Raw genomic sequence first — 7,277 nt, 5'->3', positions numbered from 1 at the left:
CGTTTGTTTGTATTCTCTATCTTGAGCTTCAGCATGCAGATTAAGCTCGGAAATGTGAGCTTTATGTTGGACAATCTGAGAAAAAATTAAAAAAGAATAAAAATATAGGTTAAATTAGTTAACTTACATATGGTTTTAATCAGATACAAGAAAAAAGAGAAGAACTTGCACCACTTTATCTTTGTTGGCAATCTCTTTTTCAAGAAGTCCAACCTGCTGAAGGGACTCTTGAAGACTTTTCTCTTTTTCATTCAAAGCTCTGTAGAAAAAGAGTCATTTATCAACAAAAATGCACAATTATTTCAATGTTTCTTTGATGAGTTATGGTTATCAAACCTTTTTATGTCTTAATCACTAGTTTTGATTTGGTTGATTTGTTGTTTAAAAGCATGAAACTCTAGTTCTAGCTCTTCCCTTTGCAATCGTTGCTTTTCAGCATCTCCTTTGACCATGTCAACCTTAAATTAATATACAACAAAAATTAAAAAAATACATCTAAAGTTTTACAATATAATGCTAACTTCTAATTAAAAAAAAAAAAGCTAACCTGGTTTTCAAGGACAATCACCATACAATCAAGCTCTTCAACAGAAATCTCATATAATTTCACCTCCTCTTCTTTCTCTTAAGCATACAGTCTACTTGTTTCAGCAATCTATATTCAAAAAAAGAATTAACAATGTTGTAGAAATGAGATTTCATTAAGTAAATACAAAACAATAATACTATTATTCTCATACTATTGTTTTAGCAATCTATATTCAGCATACAGTCTACTTGTTTCACCTCCTCTTCTTTAAACTTATCAAGAACCATTAACATACTATTATTCTCATAATACTTGTTCCAGCTCTTTTCTTGATTTCAAGTTATGATCCTTTAGTTGTGACACTAGAGAGTTCGATTCACATAAACCATGTTGAAGCAAACCATTTTCTGCTTTCAGTCCAGTTACTGTTTGCAAGAGTATTCCCATGTGACACACATGTAGCACTAACACAGCATAATCTTTCATAATAATCTCAGACCATATGTCTTCATGTAGGTGAGACTTCATGGAAAACAAATCAGACACTGTTCCGGTTCTGACCGGTTCCTCGGTTCCTTTGCTCATCCGTATTTGTGCTGAATCCCCATTACCCATCCCGCCTTCTTGCTCCATATTCTTCTGCCAAATCAGCCAAAGTCAAATTAAGAAAAAAAATCTTTCATCAGGAAGAACAACAGATGAAAGCACATACTGTGGCCATGTGTCCATTCCCACTAGACGTCCCACCAGCAACACCATTGACAGTTGTCGTTTCACCTTCCTTCTTGTTTTTTCATAGAGATTCTCTAGATGAAAATCTTGTTCTAAAAGAATCGTCACTGCAACATCCTGGAAAGTAGTGGAGTTTGTAAAGTTTTAAATGAAAAGACCAAAATACCCTCGTTACATATATAATAATAAAAGGAAAAAGGTGTATTACTTACAGAGCCATTCCAATCAGAACAATGAACAATACCAAAAGAACCAGTGCAAATGTTGGTCTCGCTGCCTAGTCTGTGAATCGACTTCTCCCCTTCACAATTCTGTAAATCCTTAAATTTGAACCTTAGTACAGGTTCTTGCCTCCTTTAAACTATAAAGAGTCAAACCCCCTGAATTTCCAAATATGAAAGCGAATTGCTTAATAAATAAATAAACCAGTATCACATAATCAAACTAAAGTGACCTTGATTAAAGTCAAAATAGATTAAAGTCAAATGTCAAAGTAAATTGATTAAAGTCAAAAAAACATGCAAAATCGACCTTGAGATCGATTTTGAGAGGCTAAATAAAATTGGAATGCAAAGATGAGAATTAGAGTGAAGATAAAGTTATACGATGTGAAAAGGAAGAAGAATCACACCTAAACCAAAGTAAACCTCAAATTTCTGGGTAATAAAGCCAGAAACAGGTGGCGGTAGAGGATTCGGAGAAGCAACGGTGCACAGCAGGAGGTGGCGGCAAAGAGAAAAGGAATAAGAGTAGTAAGAGTGATTCAACATAGGCACTCCAAACTAAACAGGAGCTGGCGTTCCATACCAATGAGTGCAAAGCTAGAAGCGACCGGTGGCAAACCTAGGTGCAGAACCACGGTGAAGTTATAGACGAGGGGAGGTGAAGGTGATAATGTCAGTATACATTAAGAATCGCTCCTATATACTTCTTATTGGAGGAGGAGGCAGCTCATCTCCAGGAGCGCCATCTCCAGCGCAAATCAACGCACATCCTTTTTATTGGAATCCTTTGTCTTAGAGAATAGAGATGAAGGAGGGTAGGAAGCGAGATCTAGGGTTCGAGTGTGAGAGAGAACCGTTATTGCATCGCCGATGATCAGATTTCATTAGACGCACTCCAAACTCAACCTGAATTCGGATCCTTCGAAGGCACCAGTGGGAGGTATATGTTTTCCCTAGATCCTGAACTCCCACCGGATTTCTCCCCAGACTTCATGCTCTTCCATGGGTCGACTTTCTTCCCTTTGCCACTCTGATTACAGAAACGTACCTGTAAGAGACGGTCCTCAAAAATTTCAGTCTCGAGTGATTCGGAGGTGGGACCACCGGTAGAGGAAGAATCATCGAGCATTTCTTTCGTTTTGAAGGAGAAGGTTAGGGGCAGCGGTGCGTGGGATCTGAGTGGGGATAGAGGGATGGTGTTTCGATCTTGAACTGGTATCTTGAGATGGCGGAAGTGTGTGCTTAGGTTTCTAGATGCACTCCAAACTCTTAAAGCTTATCGGGTTCGATGTTGGTGGTGGCAGCTTAGGGCTTAGAGAGAGAGAGAGAGAGAGAGAGAGAGAGAGAGAGAGAGAGTACAGAGGTAAAGGAAGACGAGCCGATTCAAAAGGATGTTTTGATTCAAAAGGATTATTAGGGTTCTATTGTAGGATTCTAGTGTGGATTGAGTTCTTAAGCTCAATGGCGGTGGCAGTGGCGATAGCTTAGGGTTTACAGAGAGAAGGAAGGAGTGAATGAAAAAGGAGATACTGAGGAGAGAGGGTAGAAGCAGGGTTCTTCAAAATTTTAGAATTTCAGACGATTTCATTTTCCCCCTTTAAAAACGCGCGTATAGGAAAAAAAATATAATGCGACACATATAGAGGACGCACACTTTATGAAAGGCGCCCTCCGCATTTTTTTTCTTTTCTTACACTAATTTTAGGGCACGCACAAATGCGTGTCCACTATCCTTCAAATTTTGCAAAGTTGACATCATTTTTTAGGGCACACACCAACGCGTGTCCTCTATCAACGAGTGTTATTGTTTGCGCGTCATTAAAGCTCTATTTTGTAGTAGTGAGACTCCTGCTCTTTCTTAAACAAACTTAAATTAAGATAAGTTCTTTACTTTGATTAGCATAACAGACTAACGGGACATGTTCTAATGACATCTCATCGTATGATGCAACGTTTAGACTTAGGTATTTTTGAGTTAGCATCCAGAATGAAAGATACCTTCCTTCAGGTTCTAATGTGGTATAATCACATTCTAGTATGTAACACTTCTAGCTACAAGCTTCTTACTCTCACGGCGATCGCGATACTTCTATTTATTTCTTCGATTATCTTTTACTTCAATCCTCTAGCTTAAGTAGGATGCTACACGGATCTTGTTTCTTTAAATCACGTAACATACTCATCTTAGTCGGCCTCGATTTGATATGACCACTAACGTCGGGTTAACAATAATCTTCTTCGTCATTGCCGAAACGATGGTAATGATAGACATGAACAAAACATAATCAATTACTAGTTTCTTGGTAAGCTTATGACTTTCCTTGATCCAAGTGTGAGTCGTGTGCTTCCGGTAGTACTGTCCTCTACTACCACTCACACATACTCATACTTGTCCCAAGTATTGTCTCGCAGTCTTCCAAGTCACCATAAAAGAGAATCACATAACAACTTAACACATCATATAACAAAACGAATGAATTATATTATTCTTTGAAATGATTACATAGGTGTTCAAGTTCAACCTATACTATATTTCTAATAGGCTACACCTCCTGATACTATCCACATGCCTTCTTCATAACTTGATCTTTGGATATCCATCCTCACTCCTGACTCCTTTCATTTTAATCTACTTCATCAAGAATCATCTGAAATGCTATGTGGTCATACAAACCCTAATGCTTGGATCTAGGCTTCTCTATTGTACATGCTTTGAATCCAAGACTATAAACCCTAATTCTAGTATATGAAATCGATATTGACATATGAATGGGTTTAAGAACATACCTTGATTGTTATATAGCAATAACAATCCTAATTCCACCTTGAATTGACTTTGGAATGCTTAGAGTCACAAGTGTCACTCCTCTAATGACTTACAAACACCAAGAGCAAATGGAGAAGGTATAAAGAGAGAGAGGAGAGAGGTTAGAATTCGTCCTTAGGACTTCTTGGGAACAAGTACACGAATTCTAAGGCCTTAGGGTCTTTATATAGGTGTAGAGATAGGGTTTCAGTCATTATCCTTATCTAGTTGCTTATCCACAAAGCAACCCATAAGATAATCCTTGAATCCTTATCATAGTCGAATTCTAAGGCCTTATCACCTCAAATTCGTTCACCCTATATTTAAGATCATCCTTACCTTATATTGTACCTATCACATAATTACAAATCAGCCCCTCTAGTTTAATTAATTATACTTGATCACAAAATTAATTCCTAATTAATTATTGACCAATATTAATTAAACAAATATGATTTCTCCTTTAATATATTATTCTTATAACATGTTAATAAATCATATTATCCTCTCTCTCTATATATTTCTCCAATCAAGTTGCTTTGTGAAGGCAACCCAAAAGGACCATGCACCATCGGGTCAAGTACATACCAAAATAGTTATGGACTTAGACACTTATCCAACAGTCTCCCACTTGGATAAGTCTAATAACTATTATGCGTATGACTTCAGATCCTGATCTGCAATCGTAGCTTTCCAAAGCCGCTGTCAACTCTGATCCTATCAGATATGCGTTTCCTTAGATAAGGGATCATATATTCCTCCATTCTAGATATCGTATGAGATATGATTTCTAATCATTCTCTTTGTACTACTTCTCGATTTCTGATTTATGATGACAGACTAATTGAAAAAATCAAATTAGCCCTAGCCTGGCCGAGCATTTATGTTTGTCATCACTAAACCATCGAGGGGCCCAAAAGATATCGCTTTTATTCTTTGAATAAAAGGAACGGATAAACATTGATACAATGCTTGCTTGCACTCACTCACCGAATCACACACAACAATATGTTTTATAACACCAAGTTACTAATGCGTTTACATATTATCAATGTGCAACCGATTCGCAAGATACAACTCACACATCTCAGTTTCAAGAATATAAGATGTTATCTTCTCACCAATCACTCGTAATACAAGTCATGGAGTGATCCAAGTGAGCGTGGGTTTAATCCAATGCTCAAATCATATTCGTAAGCACTCATGAACGTTGCAGCAAACATTTGCTTATGTCTAATACTCTTTTAGACAATCCACACACCAATTCACGATAGTCTTCATTCATATCTACTTCCAACATATGAACGACTGTGGCCCGGTTGAATAATTCGATTATTCTTAATAAACTCAATTATTCTGGAAGTCAAAACATGCAAGGTGAAACACAAGAATAATACTAATCCCATATGGCCTCAAACCTTTGACTATAAATGAAACTCCTTTTATTTATCACCATACCGATTACTCATTATTTGTCGTTTCGGGTAATCAACTTCTTACTTGAATTATTACACTTGTCCCATGCTCCTAGCATGCACACAATGTTTACCTATGGTTCTTACTTTATGAAATAGATCACATTGGACACTTATCCAATCATTCTCATTTCACAACTCCGAATCCTTTTTCATAAGTAAAAGAATATCAAAATTCTTGCTACTTATAGAATATGCTAGATTCTAACATCCTATGCAATGATTCTTTCGTAATGTCATTGCACTAAAGTCACAAAGACTATTGCCAATGATATTACAAAGTCCTCTATCGGAGATTGTTACAAGGCAATTCCTTAGATATGATGTCTCTCACTCAAAGTACATTCCATTGAACATCCTTTTGCATAAAAGTTTCTAATCTAGTCATAAATTTTTCAATATTTACTTCCCAGTATGGACACGCTTCCATATGTTCCATATGACAACTCATTTCTTAATAGAATCTTTTCTATTCATCATAATGTCAATATGGTCCATTAATACCAATCCTCGTCGAACTTTGGATTGTCCTTTGATAGTTGTTTAATTATTTTAGTCAAAATCCATTCTAGTCCCTTTTCCTCTAAATGCGCTAGACATTTGGAAAATTTTAGAATGGTCAAATATCAAAGCACTTGCAATCAATCCTTTACCCGAAGCGTATAGGACACGATGCATAATGTTTTATTTGCTATGTTCTCAAAATTCAAATTGTGAAAACGAATTCCGTAATCATAATCGAAATTTTAAGAACACACTATGTACCTTTGACTAAATTTATCAACATTTCACAACCTAATCCTTCAGATTTGAAATGAAGCATAATATTCTCTCCTTTAATTATAGCAAAAACAACTACTCCATCCTTACAACTTTGCAAAGAATGACTCTTGTTTTCTATAATTAATATTGCCAACTTGCAATACGTGCCTTAATAATCATACAATCATAACATTTATGCTCCCACTATCACGATGATTATTATAAAACATAACACTTATGCTCCCACTAGCTACGACATGTATTCATAAACATCTTAACTTTCAGAAAAACAATACCTATTGAATTTATTAAGTCCATGTTTCTAATACTTAATGCTTTGATAATCTTTTATCAAGGCTTCTTGAACTTATACACCTTTGCCTTTAGATAGTTCATATGTGTGTCTCAACAATTAAGACTAATTGCCAAACCTCACAATTCAAATTATGGAAAGGGATACCGTAACCATGATCGAATTCGAGAATGCAATTTTACAATCACTATCTTCTTAAAATCTTTCTTAGTGAAATCATTTCCTCACAATCATTTTCATGAAGGAGGAAATCTTATGACACTTAGATTTAAATGGTGTATTTGTTCCTATCCATGTGAATTTGTTAAAACCAAAGTTTACGACAAACTCAAACTCATATGGACCGAACTATCTTAATCTTGATTTCTTGCCTTATGGTAGCACAACTGCCCACCACGTCTTCCAAGTAGTTAAGCAACTCACCTTTTTTCCTATC

At 36.2% G+C, this 7,277-nt stretch overlaps 1 long non-coding RNA gene across 1 annotated transcript in view; it reads right to left on the bottom strand.

The window, feature by feature from the left end:
• The window catches only part of LOC145039173 (uncharacterized), a 533-nt gene extending 1 nt beyond the window's left edge, over positions 1 to 532 (bottom strand). Inside the window, exons 1-3 of the long non-coding RNA XR_013679766.1 lie at positions 337 to 532; positions 172 to 259; positions 1 to 75 (exon numbers count right to left, since the gene is read on the bottom strand). The exon at positions 1 to 75 is cut by the window's left edge and continues 1 nt beyond it. This is a non-coding gene — a long non-coding RNA (uncharacterized LOC145039173). The remainder of the gene's footprint in view (positions 76 to 171; positions 260 to 336) is intronic.
• Positions 533 to 7,277: the final 6,745 nt, after the last annotated feature.

The sequence above is a fragment of the Lactuca saligna genome, chromosome 4 (genome assembly GCF_052625555.1).
Source record: "Lactuca saligna cultivar CGN05327 chromosome 4, ASM5262555v1, whole genome shotgun sequence".
NCBI lineage: Eukaryota > Viridiplantae > Streptophyta > Magnoliopsida > Asterales > Asteraceae > Lactuca > Lactuca saligna.
The sequence above is the reverse complement of the archived record's forward strand: the minus strand, read 5'-3'. Positions and strand labels throughout refer to the sequence as shown.